Source organism: Oncorhynchus masou, unplaced genomic scaffold, assembly GCF_036934945.1.
Source record: "Oncorhynchus masou masou isolate Uvic2021 unplaced genomic scaffold, UVic_Omas_1.1 unplaced_scaffold_1164, whole genome shotgun sequence".
NCBI classification, from domain to species: domain Eukaryota; kingdom Metazoa; phylum Chordata; class Actinopteri; order Salmoniformes; family Salmonidae; genus Oncorhynchus; species Oncorhynchus masou.
In genome coordinates this window covers 26,719-42,171 of record NW_027001400.1, presented here as the reverse complement: position 1 = coordinate 42,171, position 15,453 = coordinate 26,719, and the positions used below count along the sequence as shown (strand labels likewise).

General features: G+C 42.1%; 15 non-coding genes across 15 annotated transcripts; all 15 read left to right on the top strand.

Annotated features, from left to right (window-relative positions):
- The first annotated feature begins 657 nt into the window (after positions 1–657).
- Positions 658–739, top strand: trnal-aag (transfer RNA leucine (anticodon AAG)). Its single transcript has one exon. It is a non-coding gene; the product is annotated as a tRNA-Leu (tRNA).
- Positions 740–1,476: 737 nt separating this feature from the next.
- Positions 1,477–1,558, top strand: trnal-aag (transfer RNA leucine (anticodon AAG)). Its single transcript has one exon. It is a non-coding gene; the product is annotated as a tRNA-Leu (tRNA).
- A 735-nt stretch (positions 1,559–2,293) lies between these two features.
- trnal-aag (transfer RNA leucine (anticodon AAG)) lies at positions 2,294–2,375 on the top strand. The gene has a single exon. It is a non-coding gene; the product is annotated as a tRNA-Leu (tRNA).
- A 2,337-nt stretch (positions 2,376–4,712) lies between these two features.
- On the top strand, positions 4,713–4,794 carry trnal-aag (transfer RNA leucine (anticodon AAG)). Its single transcript has one exon. It is a non-coding gene; the product is annotated as a tRNA-Leu (tRNA).
- A 736-nt stretch (positions 4,795–5,530) lies between these two features.
- trnal-aag (transfer RNA leucine (anticodon AAG)) lies at positions 5,531–5,612 on the top strand. Its single transcript has one exon. It is a non-coding gene; the product is annotated as a tRNA-Leu (tRNA).
- Positions 5,613–6,348: 736 nt separating this feature from the next.
- On the top strand, positions 6,349–6,430 carry trnal-aag (transfer RNA leucine (anticodon AAG)). The gene has a single exon. It is a non-coding gene; the product is annotated as a tRNA-Leu (tRNA).
- A 731-nt stretch (positions 6,431–7,161) lies between these two features.
- Positions 7,162–7,243, top strand: trnal-aag (transfer RNA leucine (anticodon AAG)). Its single transcript has one exon. It is a non-coding gene; the product is annotated as a tRNA-Leu (tRNA).
- A 737-nt stretch (positions 7,244–7,980) lies between these two features.
- On the top strand, positions 7,981–8,062 carry trnal-aag (transfer RNA leucine (anticodon AAG)). Its single transcript has one exon. It is a non-coding gene; the product is annotated as a tRNA-Leu (tRNA).
- A 676-nt stretch (positions 8,063–8,738) lies between these two features.
- On the top strand, positions 8,739–8,820 carry trnal-aag (transfer RNA leucine (anticodon AAG)). The gene has a single exon. It is a non-coding gene; the product is annotated as a tRNA-Leu (tRNA).
- A 1,556-nt stretch (positions 8,821–10,376) lies between these two features.
- Positions 10,377–10,458, top strand: trnal-aag (transfer RNA leucine (anticodon AAG)). Its single transcript has one exon. It is a non-coding gene; the product is annotated as a tRNA-Leu (tRNA).
- Positions 10,459–11,194: 736 nt separating this feature from the next.
- trnal-aag (transfer RNA leucine (anticodon AAG)) lies at positions 11,195–11,276 on the top strand. Its single transcript has one exon. It is a non-coding gene; the product is annotated as a tRNA-Leu (tRNA).
- A 737-nt stretch (positions 11,277–12,013) lies between these two features.
- On the top strand, positions 12,014–12,095 carry trnal-aag (transfer RNA leucine (anticodon AAG)). Its single transcript has one exon. It is a non-coding gene; the product is annotated as a tRNA-Leu (tRNA).
- Positions 12,096–12,830: 735 nt separating this feature from the next.
- trnal-aag (transfer RNA leucine (anticodon AAG)) lies at positions 12,831–12,912 on the top strand. The gene has a single exon. It is a non-coding gene; the product is annotated as a tRNA-Leu (tRNA).
- A 1,555-nt stretch (positions 12,913–14,467) lies between these two features.
- On the top strand, positions 14,468–14,549 carry trnal-aag (transfer RNA leucine (anticodon AAG)). Its single transcript has one exon. It is a non-coding gene; the product is annotated as a tRNA-Leu (tRNA).
- Positions 14,550–15,286: 737 nt separating this feature from the next.
- Positions 15,287–15,368, top strand: trnal-aag (transfer RNA leucine (anticodon AAG)). Its single transcript has one exon. It is a non-coding gene; the product is annotated as a tRNA-Leu (tRNA).
- The last annotated feature ends 85 nt before the right edge of the window (positions 15,369–15,453 follow it).

Below are 15,453 nucleotides of genomic sequence, written 5' to 3'. Positions count from 1 at the left end.
TTCTGCTTTATTTCAGCGTTTTTACTTTCATGTAGGGCCATGCAAGGGAGAAAAGAACAAATGTTGTGTGTCACGGATGGGGTTCCAACTCAATAGTGTAGTCCATCGCCTTAACCAACCAGCTACCAAGTCCTGTGCTCTTGTGCTGGCAGTTGCACCTCCTTCTGGTGGTTGTTCATTTCAAAGCCTTGATGGTAAACAAGGAAAGTTGGGCTGAGCAAGGCGATGACCCAGCAGTCCATTTTAACAGTGGGTAATGTGGCCGAGCTGTCCAGAGTACTGGATTTAAGGATCCATTCTTTCAGAGATGTGGGTTTAAAGTCCACCGCTGCAACGTTTTCAACAGAAAACTGTAATGTAATTCAAACAAGGCCACCAAGGACACCAGACAAATAAAGGAATCCAGGCCTTACCCTGTTCCCAAAATTATCTGCTGTGTTTTTCAAATTCAATCTGCTTGTGTACACAATGCAAGAAAGAGCAACATGAGATAAATTAAGATTTTTAAAAAGAGAATCAAAAAAAGATGACGGAAGCAAGAGCAACATGAGATACATAAATATTTTAAAGAAGAAAATGAAAAAGAAGACTAAAATACAAGGAAGTGCAGACGCCCTAGGTAACTGACGAGAAAGTGTGAATATTTTTCCAGAGCTGGGTAGTGTGGCCGAGCGGTCTAAGGTGCTGGATTAAGGCTCCAGTCTCTAAGGAGGCGTGGGTTCAAATCCCACCACTGCCATCTTTATTGAGTTTGTTTGCGCAAGCTGTCACATGTTCTGCTTTATTTCAGCGTTTTTACTTTCATGTAGGGCCATGCAAGGGAGAAAAGAACAAATGTTGTGTGTCTCGGATGGGGTTCAAACTCAATAGTGTAGTCCATCGCCTTAACCAACCAGCTACCAAGTCCTGTGCTCTTGTGCTGGCAGTTGCACCTCCTTCCAGTGGTTGTTCATTTCAAAGCCTTGATGGTAAACAAGGAAAGTTGGGCTGAGCAAGGCGACGACCCAGCAGTCCATTTTAACAGTGGGTAATGTGGCCGAGCTGTCCAGAGTACTGGATTTAAGGATCCATTCTTTCAGAGATGTGGGTTTAAAGTCCACCGCTGCAACGTTTTCTCAACAGAAAACTGTAATGTAATTCCAAACAAGGCCACCAAGGACACCGGACAAATAAAGGGAATCCAGGCCTTACCCTAGTTCCCACTTCTGTTTTTGAAATTATCTGCTGTGTTTTTCAAATTCAATCTGCTTCAGACATAAAAGCAGAAACAAATTTTCAGTGTACACAATGCAAGAAAGAGCAACATGAGATAAATTAAGATTTTTAAAAAGAGAATCAAAAAAAGATGACGGAAGAAAGAGCAACATGAGATACATAAATATTTTAAAGAAGAAAATGAAAAAGAAGACTAAAATACAAGGAAGTGCAGACGCCCTAGGTAACTGACGAGAAAGTGTGAATATCTTTCCAGAGCTGGGTAGTGTGGCCGAGCGGTCTAAGGCGCTGGATTAAGGCTCCAGTCTCTAAGGAGGCGTGGGTTCAAATCCCACCACTGCCATCTTTATTGAGTTTGTTTGCGCAAGCTGTCACATGTTCTGCTTTATTTCAGCGTTTTTACTTTCATGTAGGGCCATGCAAGGGAGAAAAGAACAAATGTTGTGTGTCACGGATGGGGTTCCAACTCAATAGTGTAGTCCATCGCCTTAACCAACCAGCTACCAAGTCCTGTGCTCTTGTGCTGGCAGTTGCACCTCCTTCCAGTGGTTGTTCATTTCAAAGCCTTGATGGTAAACAAGGAAAGTTGGGCTGAGCAAGGCGATGACCCAGCAGTCCATTTTAACAGTGGGTAATGTGGCCGAGCTGTCCAGAGTACTGGATTTAAGGATCCATTCTTTCAGAGATGTGGGTTTAAAGTCCACCGCTGCAACGTTTTCTCAACAGAAAACTGTAATGTAATTCCAAACAAGGCCACCAAGGACACCGGACAAATAAAGGGAATCCAGGCCTTACCCTAGTTCCCACTTCTGTTTTTGAAATTATCTGCTGTGTTTTTCAAATTCAATCTGCTTCAGACATAAAAGCAGAAACAAATTTTCAGTGTACACAATGCAAGAAAGAGCAACATGAGATAAATTAAGATTTTTAAAAAGAGAATCAAAAAAGATGACGGAAGAAAGAGCAACATGAGATACATAAACATTTTAAAGAAGAAAATGAAAAAGAAGACTAAAATACAAGGAAGTGCAGACGCCCTAGGTAACTGACGAGAAAGTGTGAATATTTTCCAGAGCTGGGTAGTGTGGCCGAGCGGTCTAAGGCGCTGGATTAAGGCTCCAGTCTCTAAGGAGGCGTGGGTTCAAATCCCACCACTGCCATCTTTATTGAGTTTGTTTGCGCAAGCTGTCACATGTTCTGCTTTATTTCAGCATTTTTACTTTCATGTAGGGCCATGCAAGGGAGAAAAGAACAAATGTTGTGTGTCACGGATGGGGTTCCAACTCAATAGTGTAGTCCATCGCCTTAACCAACCAGCTACCAAGTCCTGTGCTCTTGTGCTGGCAGTTGCACCTCCTTCCAGTGGTTGTTCATTTCAAAGCCTTGATGGTAAACAAGGAAAGTTGGGCTGAGCAAGGCGATGACCCAGCAGTCCATTTTAACAGTGGGTAATGTGGCCGAGCTGTCCAGAGTACTGGATTTAAGGATCCATTCTTTCAGAGATGTGGGTTTAAAGTCCACCGCTGCAACGTTTTCTCAACAGAAAACTGTAATGTAATTCAAACAAGACCAAACACCGGACAAATAAAGGAATCCAGGCCTAATTCCCACTTCTGTTTTTGAAATTATCTGCAAATTCAATCTGTGTAAAAGCACAAATTTTCATGTACAAAAAGAAAGAGCAACATGAGATAAATTAAGATTTTTAAAAAGAGAATCAAAAAAAGATGACGGAAGCAAGAGCAACATGAGATACATAAATATTTTAAAGAAGAAAATGAAAAAGAAGACTAAAATACAAGGAAGTGCAGACGCCCTAGGTAACTGACTAGAAAGTGTGAATAGTTTTCCAGAGCTGGGTAGTGTGGCCGAGCGGTCTAAGGTGCTGGATTAAGGCTCCAGTCTCTAAGGAGGCGTGTGTTCAATTCCCACCACTGCCATCTTTATTGAGTTTGGTTGCGCAAGCTGTCACATGTTCTGCTTTATTTCAGCGTTTTTACTTTCATGTAGCACCATGCAAGGGAGAAAAGAACAAATGTTGTGTGTCTCGGATGGGGTTCAAACTCAATAGTGTAGTCCATCGCCTTAACCAACCAGCTACCAAGTCCTGTGCTCTTGTGCTGGCAGTTGCACCTCCTTCCAGTGGTTGTTCATTTCAAAGCCTTGATGGTAAACAAGGAAAGTTGGGCTGAGCAAGGCGACGACCCAGCAGTCCATTTTAACAGTGGGTAATGTGGCCGAGCTGTCCAGAGTACTGGATTTAAGGATCCATTCTTTCAGAGATGTGGGTTTAAAGTCCACCGCTGCAACGTTTTCTCAACAGAAAACTGTAATGTAATTCCAAACAAGGCCACCAAGGACACCAGACAAATAAAGGGAATCCAGGCCTTACCCTAGTTCCCACTTCTGTTTTTGAAATTATCTGCTGTGTTTTTCAAATTCAATCTGCTTCAGACATAAAAGCAGAAACAAATTTTCAGTGTACACAATGCAAGAAAGAGCAACATGAGATAAATTAAGATTTTTAAAAAGAGAATCAAAAAAAGATGACGGAAGCAAGAGCAACATGAGATACATAAATATTTTAAAGAAGAAAATGAAAAAGAAGACTAAAATACAAGGAAGTGCAGACGCCCTAGGTAACTGATGAGAAAGTGTGAATATTTTTCCAGAGCTGGGTAGTTTTGCCGAGCGGTCTAAGTCGCTGGATTAAGGCTCCAGTCTCTAAGGAGGCGTGGGTTCAAATCCCACCACTGCCATCTTTATTGAGTTTGTTTGCGCAAGCTGTCACATGTTCTGCTTTATTTCAGCGTTTTTACTTTCATGTAGGGCCATGCAAGGGAGAAAAGAGCAAATGTTGTGTGTCTCGGATGGGGTTCCAACTCAATCAATAGTGTATTCCATCGCCTTAACCAACCAGCTACCAAGTCCTGTGCTCTTGTGCTGGCAGTTGCACCTCCTTCCAGTGGTTGTTCATTTCAAAGCCTTGATGGTAAACAAGGAAAGTTGGGCTGAGCAAGGCGACGACCCAGCAGTCCATTTTAACAGTGGGTAATGTGGCCGAGCTGTCCAGAGTACTGGATTTAAGGATCCATTCTTTCAGAGATGTGGGTTTAAAGTCCACCGCTGCAACGTTTTCTCAACAGAAAACTGTAATGTAATTCCAAACAAGGCCACCAAGGACACCGGACAAATAAAAGGAATCCAGGCCTTACCCTAGTTCCCACTTCTGTTTTTGAAATTATCTGCTGTGTTTTTCAAATTCAATCTGCTTCAGACATAAAAGCAGAAACAAATTTTCAGTGTACACAATGCAAGAAAGAGCAACATGAGATAAATTAAGATTTTTAAAAAGAGAATCAAAAAAGATGACGGAAGAAAGAGCAACATGAGATACATAAACATTTTAAAGAAGAAAATGAAAAAGAAGACTAAAATACAAGGAAGTGCAGACGCCTAGGTAACTGACGAGAAAGTGTGAATATTTTCCAGAGCTGGGTAGTGTGGCCGAGCGGTCTAAGGCGCTGGATTAAGGCTCCAGTCTCTAAGGAGGCGTGGGTTCAAATCCCACCACTGCCATCTTTATTGAGTTTGTTTGCGCAAGCTGTCACATGTTCTGCTTTATTTCAGCGTTTTTACTTTCATGTAGGGCCATGCAAGGGAGAAAAGAACAAATGTTGTGTGTCACGGATGGGGTTCCAACTCAATAGTGTAGTCCATCGCCTTAACCAACCAGCTACCAAGTCCTGTGCTCTTGTGCTGGCAGTTGCACCTCCTTCCAGGTGGTTGTTCATTTCAAAGCCTTGATGGTAAACAAGGAAAGTTGGGCTGAGCAAGGCGATGACCCAGCAGTCCATTTTAACAGTGGGTAATGTGGCCGAGCTGTCCAGAGTACTGGATTTAAGGATCCATTCTTTCAGAGATGTGGGTTTAAAGTCCACCGCTGCAACGTTTTCTCAACAGAAAACTGTAATGTAATTCCAAACAAGGCCACCAAGGACACCGACAAATAAAGGAATCCAGGCCTTACCCTAGTTCCCACTTCTGTTTTTGAAATTATCTGCTGTGTTTTTCAAATTCAATCTGCTTCAGACATAAAAGCAGAAACAAATTTTCAGTGTACACAATGCAAGAAAGAGCAACATGAGATAAATTAAGATTTTTAAAAAGAGAATCAAAAAAAGATGACGGAAGCAAGAGCAACATGAGATACATAAATATTTTAAAGAAGAAAATGAAAAAGAAGACTAAAATACAAGGAAGTGCAGACGCCCTAGGTAACTGACGAGAAAGTGTGAATATTTTTCCAGAGCTGGGTAGTGTGGCCGAGCGGTCTAAGGTGCTGGATTAAGGCTCCAGTCTCTAAGGAGGCGTGGGTTCAAATCCCACCACTGCCATCTTTATTGAGTTTGTTTGCGCAAGCTGTCACATGTTCTGCTTTATTTCAGCGTTTTTACTTTCATGTAGGGCCATGCAAGGGAGAAAAGAACAAATGTTGTGTGTCACGGATGGGGTTCCAACTCAATAGTGTAGTCCATCGCCTTAACCAACCAGCTACCAAGTCCTGTGCTCTTGTGCTGGCAGTTGCACCTCCTTCCAGTGGTTGTTCATTTCAAAGCCTTGATGGTAAACAAGGAAAGTTGGGCTGAGCAAGGCGACGACCCAGCAGTCCATTTTAACAGTGGGTAATGTGGCCGAGCTGTCCAGAGTACTGGATTTAAGGATCCATTCTTTCAGAGATGTGGGTTTAAAGTCCACCGCTGCAACGTTTTCTCAACAGAAAACTGTAATGTAATTCCAAACAAGGCCACCAAGGACACCAGACAAATAAAGGGAATCCAGGCCTTACCCTAGTTCCCACTTCTGTTTTTGAAATTATCTGCTGTGTTTTTCAAATTCAATCTGCTTCAGACATAAAAGCAGAAACAAATTTTCAGTGTACACAATGCAAGAAAGAGCAACATGAGATAAATTAAGATTTTTAAAAAGAGAATCAAAAAAAGATGACGGAAGCAAGAGCAACATGAGATACATAAATATTTTAAAGAAGAAAATGAAAAAGAAGACTAAAATACAAGGAAGTGCAGACGCCTAGGTAACTGACGAGAAAGTGTGAATATTTTTCCAGAGCTGGGTAGTTTGGCCGAGCGGTCTAAGGCGCTGGATTAAGGCTCCAGTCTCTAAGGAGGCGTGGGTTCAAATCCCACCACTGCCATCTTTATTGAGTTTGTTTGCGCAAGCTGTCACATGTTCTGCTTTATTTCAGCGTTTTTACTTTCATGTAGGGCCATGCAAGGGAGAAAAGAACAAATGTTGTGTGTCACGGATGGGGTTCCAACTCAATAGTGTAGTCCATCGCCTTAACCAACCAGCTACCAAGTCCTGTGCTCTTGTGCTGGCAGTTGCACCTCCTTCCAGTGGTTGTTCATTTCAAAGCCTTGATGGTAAACAAGGAAAGTTGGGCTGAGCAAGGCGACGACCCAGCAGTCCATTTTAACAGTGGGTAATGTGGCCGAGCTGTCCAGAGTACTGGATTTAAGGATCCATTCTTTCAGAGATGTGGGTTTAAAGTCCACCGCTGCAACGTTTTCTCAACAGAAAACTGTAATGTAATTCCAAACAAGGCCACCAAGGACACCAGACAAATAAAGGGAATCCAAACCCAAAATTATCTGCTGTGTTTTTCAAATTCAATCTGCTTCAGACATAAAAGCAGAAACAAATTTTCAGTGTACACAATGCAAGAAAGATCCTTACCCTTTTTCAAATTCAACATGAGATAAATTAAGATTTTTAAAAAGAGAATCAAAAAAAGATGACGGAAGCAAGAGCAACATGAGATACATAAATATTTTAAAGAAGAAAATGAAAAAGAAGACTAAAATACAAGGAAGTGCAGACGCCCTAGGTAACTGACGAGAAAGTGTGAATATTTTTCCAGAGCTGGGTAGTGTGGCCGAGCGGTCTAAGGTGCTGGATTAAGGCTCCAGTCTCTAAGGAGGCGTGGGTTCAAATCCCACCACTGCCATCTTTATTGAGTTTGTTTGCGCAAGCTGTCACATGTTCTGCTTTATTTCAGCGTTTTTACTTTCATGTAGGGCCATGCAAGGGAGAAAAGAACAAATGTTGTGTGTCTCGGATGGGGTTCAAACTCAATAGTGTAGTCCATCGCCTTAACCAACCAGCTACCAAGTCCTGTGCTCTTGTGCTGGCAGTTGCACCTCCTTCCAGTGGTTGTTCATTTCAAAGCCTTGATGGTAAACAAGGAAAGTTGGGCTGAGCAAGGCGACGACCCAGCAGTCCATTTTAACAGTGGGTAATGTGGCCGAGCTGTCCAGAGTACTGGATTTAAGGATCCATTCTTTCAGAGATGTGGGTTTAAAGTCCACCGCTGCAACGTTTTCTCAACAGAAAACTGTAATGTAATTCCAAACAAGGCCACCAAGGACACCAGACAAATAAAGGGAATCCAGGCCTTACCCTAGTTCCCACTTCTGTTTTTGAAATTATCTGCTGTGTTTTTCAAATTCAATCTGCTTCAGACATAAAAGCAGAAACAAATTTTCAGTGTACACAATGCAAGAAAGAGCAACATGAGATAAATTAAGATTTTTAAAAAGAGAATCAAAAAAAGATGACGGAAGCAAGAGCAACATGAGATACATAAATATTTTAAAGAAGAAAATGAAAAAGAAGACTAAAATACAAGGAAGTGCAGACGCCCTAGGTAACTGACGAGAAAGTGTGAATATTTTTCCAGAGCTGGGTAGTGTGGCCGAGCGGTCTAAGGTGCTGGATTAAGGCTCCAGTCTCTAAGGAGGCGTGGGTTCAAATCCCACCACTGCCATCTTTATTGAGTTTGTTTGCGCAAGCTGTCACATGTTCTGCTTTATTTCAGCGTTTTTACTTTCATGTAGGGCCATGCAAGGGAGAAAAGAACAAATGTTGTGTGTCACGGATGGGGTTCAAACTCAATAGTGTAGTCCATCGCCTTAACCAACCAGCTACCAAGTCCTGTGCTCTTGTGCTGGCAGTTGCACCTCCTTCTGGTGGTTGTTCATTTCAAAGCCTTGATGGTAAACAAGGAAAGTTGGGCTAAGCAAGGCGACGACCCAGCAGTCCATTTTAACAGTGGGTAATGTGGCCGGGCTGTCCAGAGTACTGGATTTAAGGATCCATTCTTTCAGAGATGTGGGTTTAAAGTCCACCGCTGCAACGTTTTCTCAACAGAAAAATGTAATTCTAAAGTAATGTTCCCACTTCTGTTTTTGAAATTATCTGCTGTGTTTTTCAAACAAGTTCAGACATAAAAGCACAAATTTTCAGTGTACACAATGCAAGAAAGAGCAACATGAGATAAATTAAGATTTTTAAAAAGAGAATCAAAAAAAGATGACGGAAGCAAGAGCAACATGAGATACATAAATATTTTAAAGAAGAAAATGAAAAAGAAGACTAAAATACAAGGAAGTGCAGACGCCCTAGGTAACTGACGAGAAAGTGTGAATATTTTTCCTGAGCTGGGTAGTGTGGCCGAGCGGTCTAAGGTGCTGGATTAAGGCTCCAGTCTCTAAGGAGGCGTGGGTTCAAATCCCACCACTGCCATCTTTATTGAGTTTGTTTGCGCAAGCTGTCACATGTTCTGCTTTATTTCAGCGTTTTTACTTTCATGTAGGGCCATGCAAGGGAGAAAAGAGCAAATGTTGTGTGTCTCGGATGGGGTTCCAACTCAATAGTGTATTCCATCGCCTTAACCAACCACCTACCAAGTCCTGTGCTATTGTGCTGGCAGTTGCACCTCCTTCCAGTGGTTGTTCATTTCAAAGCCTTGATGGTAAACAAGGAAAGTTGGGCTGAGCAAGGCGACGACCCAGCAGTCCATTTTAACAGTGGGTAATGTGGCCGAGCTGTCCAGAGTACTGGATTTAAGGATCCATTCTTTCAGAGATGTGGGTTTAAAGTCCACCGCTGCAACGTTTTCTCAACAGAAAACTGTAATGTAATTCCAAACAAGGCCACCAAGGACACCAGACAAATAAAGGGAATCCAGGCCTTACCCTAGTTCCCACTTCTGTTTTTGAAATTATCTGCTGTGTTTTTCAAATTCAATCTGCTTCAGACATAAAAGCAGAAACAAATTTTCAGTGTACACAATGCAAGAAAGAGCAACATGAGATAAATTAAGATTTTTAAAAAGAGAATCAAAAAAAGATGACGGAAGCAAGAGCAACATGAGATACATAAATATTTTAAAGAAGAAAATGAAAAAGAAGACTAAAATACAAGGAAGTGCAGACGCCCTAGGTAACTGACGAGAAAGTGTGAATATTTTTCCAGAGCTGGGTAGTTTTGCCGAGCGGTCTAAGTCGCTGGATTAAGGCTCCAGTCTCTAAGGAGGCGTGGGTTCAAATCCCACCACTGCCATCTTTATTGAGTTTGTTTGCGCAAGCTGTCACATGTTCTGCTTTATTTCAGCGTTTTTACTTTCATGTAGGGCCATGCAAGGGAGAAAAGAACAAATGTTGTGTGTCACGGATGGGGTTCCAACTCAATAGTGTAGTCCATCGCCTTAACCAACCAGCTACCAAGTCCTGTGCTCTTGTGCTGGCAGTTGCACCTCCTTCCAGTGGTTGTTCATTTCAAAGCCTTGATGGTAAACAAGGAAAGTTGGGCTGAGCAAGGCGACGACCCAGCAGTCCATTTTAACAGTGGGTAATGTGGCCGAGCTGTCCAGAGTACTGGATTTAAGGATCCATTCTTTCAGAGATGTGGGTTTAAAGTCCACCGCTGCAACGTTTTCTCAACAGAAAACTGTAATGTAATTCCAAACAAGGCCACCAAGGACACCAGACAAATAAAGGGAATCCAGGCCTTACCCTAGTTCCCACTTCTGTTTTTGAAATTATCTGCTGTGTTTTTCAAATTCAATCTGCTTCAGACATAAAAGCAGAAACAAATTTTCAGTGTACACAATGCAAGAAAGAGCAACATGAGATAAATTAAGATTTTTAAAAAGAGAATCAAAAAAAGATGACGGAAGCAAGAGCAACATGAGATACATAAATATTTTAAAGAAGAAAATGAAAAAGAAGACTAAAATACAAGGAAGTGCAGACGCCCTAGGTAACTGACGAGAAAGTGTGAATATTTTTCCAGAGCTGGGTAGTGTGGCCGAGCGGTCTAAGGCGCTGGATTAAGGCTCCAGTCTCTAAGGAGGCGTGGGTTCAAATCCCACCACTGCCATCTTTATTGAGTTTGTTTGCGCAAGCTGTCACATGTTCTGCTTTATTTCAGCGTTTTTACTTTCATGTAGGGCCATGCAAGGGAGAAAAGAGCAAATGTTGTGTGTCTCGGATGGGGTTCCAACTCAATAGTGTAGTCCATCGCCTTAACCAACCAGCTACCAAGTCCTGTGCTCTTGTGCTGGCAGTTGCACCTCCTTCCAGTGGTTGTTCATTTCAAAGCCTTGATGGTAAACAAGGAAAGTTGGGCTGAGCAAGGCGACGACCCAGCAGTCCATTTTAACAGTGGGTAATGTGGCCGAGCTGTCCAGAGTACTGGATTTAAGGATCCATTCTTTCAGAGATGTGGGTTTAAAGTCCACCGCTGCAACGTTTTCTCAACAGAAAACTGTAATGTAATTCCAAACAAGGCCACCAAGGACACCGGACAAATAAAGGAATCCAGGCCTTACCCTAGTTCCCACTTCTGTTTTTGAAATTATCTGCTGTGTTTTTCAAATTCAATCTGCTTCAGACATAAAAGCAGAAACAAATTTTCAGTGTACACAATGCAAGAAAGAGCAACATGAGATAAATTAAGATTTTTAAAAAGAGAATCAAAAAAAGATGACGGAAGAAAGAGCAACATGAGATACATAAATATTTTAAAGAAGAAAATGAAAAAGAAGACTAAAATACAAGGAAGTGCAGACGCCCTAGGTAACTGACGAGAAAGTGTGAATATCTTTCCAGAGCTGGGTAGTGTGGCCGAGCGGTCTAAGGCGCTGGATTAAGGCTCCAGTCTCTAAGGAGGCGTGGGTTCAAATCCCACCACTGCCATCTTTATTGAGTTTGTTTGCGCAAGCTGTCACATGTTCTGCTTTATTTCAGCGTTTTTACTTTCATGTAGGGCCATGCAAGGGAGAAAAGAACAAATGTTGTGTGTCACGGATGGGGTTCCAACTCAATAGTGTAGTCCATCGCCTTAACCAACCAGCTACCAAGTCCTGTGCTCTTGTGCTGGCAGTTGCACCTCCTTCTGGTGGTTGTTCATTTCAAAGCCTTGATGGTAAACAAGGAAAGTTGGGCTGAGCAAGGAGATGACCCAGCAGTCCATTTTAACAGTGGGTAATGTGGCCGAGCTGTCCAGAGTACTGGATTTAAGGATCCATTCTTTCAGAGATGTGGGTTTAAAGTCCACCGCTGCAACGTTTTCTCAACAGAAAACTGTAATGTAATTCCAAACAAGGCCACCAAGGACACCAGACAAATAAAGGGAATCCAGGCCTTACCCTAGTTCCCACTTCTGTTTTTGAAATTATCTGCTGTGTTTTTCAAATTCAATCTGCTTCAGACATAAAAGCAGAAACAAATTTTCAGTGTACACAATGCAAGAAAGAGCAACATGAGATAAATTAAGATTTTTAAAAAGAGAATTTAAAAAAGATGACGGAAGCAAGAGCAACATGAGATACATAAATATTTTAAAGAAGAAAATGAAAAAGAAGACTAAAATACAAGGAAGTGCAGACGCCCTAGGTAACTGACGAGAAAGTGTGAATATTTTTCCAGAGCTGGGTAGTGTGGCCGAGCGGTCTAAGGTGCTGGATTAAGGCTCCAGTCTCTAAGGAGGCGTGGGTTCAATTCCCACCACTGCCATCTTTATTGAGTTTGGTTGCGCAAGCTGTCACATGTTCTGCTTTATTTCAGAGTTTTTACTTTCATGTAGGACCATGCAAGGGAGAAAAGAACAAATGTTGTGTGTCTCGGTTGGGGTTCAAACTCAATAGTGTAGTCCATCGCCTTAACCAACCAGCTACCAAGTCCTGTGCTCTTGTGCTGGCAGTTGCACCTCCTTCTATTGGTTGTTCATTTCAAAGCCTTGATGGTAAACAAGGAAAGTTGGGCTAAGCAAGGCGACGACCCAGCAGTCCATTTTAACAGTGGGTAATGTGGCCGAGCTGTCCAGAGTACTGGATTTAAGGATCCATTCTTTCAGAGATGTGGGTTTAAAGTCCACCGCTGCAACGTTTTCTCAACAGAAAACTGTAATGTAATTCCAAACAAGGCCACCAAGGACACCAGACAAATAAAGGGAATCCAGGCCTTACCCTAGTTCCCACTTCTGTTTTTGAAATTATCTGCTGTGTTTTTCAAATTCAATCTGCTTCAGACATAAAAGCAGAAACAAATTTTCAGTGTACACAATGCAAGAAAGAGCAACATGAGATAAATTAAGATTTTTAAAAGAGAATCAAAAAAAGATGACGGAAGCAAGAGCAACATGAGATACATAAATATTTTAAAGAAGAAAATGAAAAAGAGACTAAAATACAAGGAAGTGCAGACGCCCTAGGTAACTGACGAGAAAGTGTGAATATTTTTCCAGAGCTGGGTAGTTTGGCCGAGCGGTCTAAGGCGCTGGATTAAGGCTCCAGTCTCTAAGGAGGCGTGGGTTCAAATCCCACCACTGCCATCTTTATTGAGTTTGTTTGCGCAAGCTGTCACATGTTCTGCTTTATTTCAGCGTTTTTACTTTCATGTAGGGCCATGCAAGGGAGAAAAGAACAAATGTTGTGTGTCACGGATGGGGTTCCAACTCAATAGTGTAGTCCATCGCCTTAACCAACCAGCTACCAAGTCCTGTGCTCTTGTGCTGGCAGTTGCACCTCCTTCCGGTGGTTGTTCATTTCAAAGCCTTGATGGTAAACAAGGAAAGTTGGGCTGAGCAAGGCGATGACCCAGCAGTCCATTTTAACAGTGGGTAATGTGGCCGAGCTGTCCAGAGTACTGGATTTAAGGATCCATTCTTTCAGAGATGTGGGTTTAAAGTCCACCGCTGCAACGTTTTCTCAACAGAAAACTGTAATGTAATTCAAACAAGGCCACCAAGGACACCAGACAAATAAAGGGAATCCAGGCCTTACCCTAGTTCCCACTTCTGTTTTTGAAATTATCTGCTGTGTTTTTCAAATTCAATCTGCTTCAGACATAAAAGCAGAAACAAATTTTCAGTGTACACAATGCAAGAAGAGCAACATGAGAAAAATTAAAGATTTTTAAAAAGAGAATCAAAAAAGATGACGGAAGCAAGAGCAATATGAGATACATAAATATTTTAAAGAAGAAAATGAAAAAGAAGACGAAAATACAAGGAAGTGCAGACGCCCTAGGTAACTGACGAGAAAGTGTGAATATTTTTCCAGACCTGTGTAGTGTGGCCAAGCGGTCTAAGGTGCTGGATTAAGGCTCCAGTCTCTAAGGAGGCGTGGGTTCAAATCCCACCACTGCCATCTTTATTGAGTTTGTTTGCGCAAGCTGTCACATGTTCTGCTTTATTTCAGCGTTTTTACTTTCATGTAGGGCCATGCAAGGGAGAAAAGAGCAAATGTTGTGTGTCTCGGATGGGGTTCCAACTCAATAGTGTATTCCATCGCCTTAACCAACCAGCTACCAAGTCCTGTGCTCTTGTGCTGGCAGTTGCACCTCCTTCCAGTGGTTGTTCATTTCAAAGCCTTGATGGTAAACAAGGAAAGTTGGGCTGAGCAAGGCGACGACCCAGCAGTCCATTTTAACAGTGGGTAATGTGGCCGAGCTGTCCAGAGTACTGGATTTAAGGATCCATTCTTTCAGAGATGTGGGTTTAAAGTCCACCGCTGCAACGTTTTCTCAACAGAAAACTGTAATGTAATTCCAAACAAGGCCACCAAGGACACCGGACAAATAAAGGGAATCCAGGCCTTACCCTAGTTCCCACTTCTGTTTTTGAAATTATCTGCTGTGTTTTTCAAATTCAATCTGCTTCAGACATAAAAGCAGAAACAAATTTTCAGTGTACACAATGCAAGAAAGAGCAACATGAGATAAATTAAGATTTTTAAAAAGAGAATCAAAAAAAGATGACGGAAGCAAAGAGCAACATGAGATACATAAATATTTTAAAGAAGAAAATGAAAAAGAAGACTAAAATACAAGGAAGTGCAGACGCCCTAGGTAACTGACGAGAAAGTGTGAATATTTTTCCAGAGCTGGGTAGTGTGGCCGAGCGGTCTAAGGCGCTGGATTAAGGCTCCAGTCTCTAAGGAGGCGTGGGTTCAAATCCCACCACTGCCATCTTTATTGAGTTTGTTTGCGCAAGCTGTCACATGTTCTGCTTTATTTCAGCGTTTTTACTTTCATGTAGGGCCATGCAAGGGAGAAAAGAACAAATGTTGTGTGTCACGGATGGGGTTCCAACTCAATAGTGTATTCCATCGCCTTAACCAACCAGCTACCAAGTCCTGTGCTCTTGTGCTGGCAGTTGCACCTCCTTCCAGTGGTTGTTCATTTCAAAGCCTTGATGGTAAACAAGGAAAGTTGGGCTGAGCAAGGCGACGACGACCAGCAGTCCATTTTAACAGTGGGTAATGTGGCCGAGCTGTCCAGAGTACTGGATTTAAGGATCCATTCTTTCAGAGATGTGGGTTTAAAGTCCACCGCTGCAACGTTTTCTCAACAGAAAACTGTAATGTAATTCCAAACAAGGCCACCAAGGACACCGGACAAATAAAGGAATCCAGGCCTTACCCTAGTTCCCACTTCTGTTTTTGAAATTATCTGCTGTGTTTTTCAAATTCAATCTGCTTCAGACATAAAAGCAGAAACAAATTTTCAGTGTACACAATGCAAGAAAGAGCAACATGAGATAAATTAAGATTTTTAAAAAGAGAATCAAAAAAAGATGACGGAAGAAAGAGCAACATGAGATACATAAATATTTTAAAGAAGAAAATGAAAAAGAAGACTAAAATACAAGGAAGTGCAGACGCCCTAGGTAACTGACGAGAAAGTGTGAATATTTTCCAGAGCTGGGTAGTGTGGCCGAGCGGTCTAAGGCGCTGGATTAAGGCTCCAGTCTCTAAGGAGGCGTGGGTTCAAATCCCACCACTGCCATCTTTATTGAGTTTGTTTGCGCAAGCTGTCACATGTTCTGCTTTATTTCAGCGTTTTTACTTTCATGTAGGGCCATGCAAGGGAG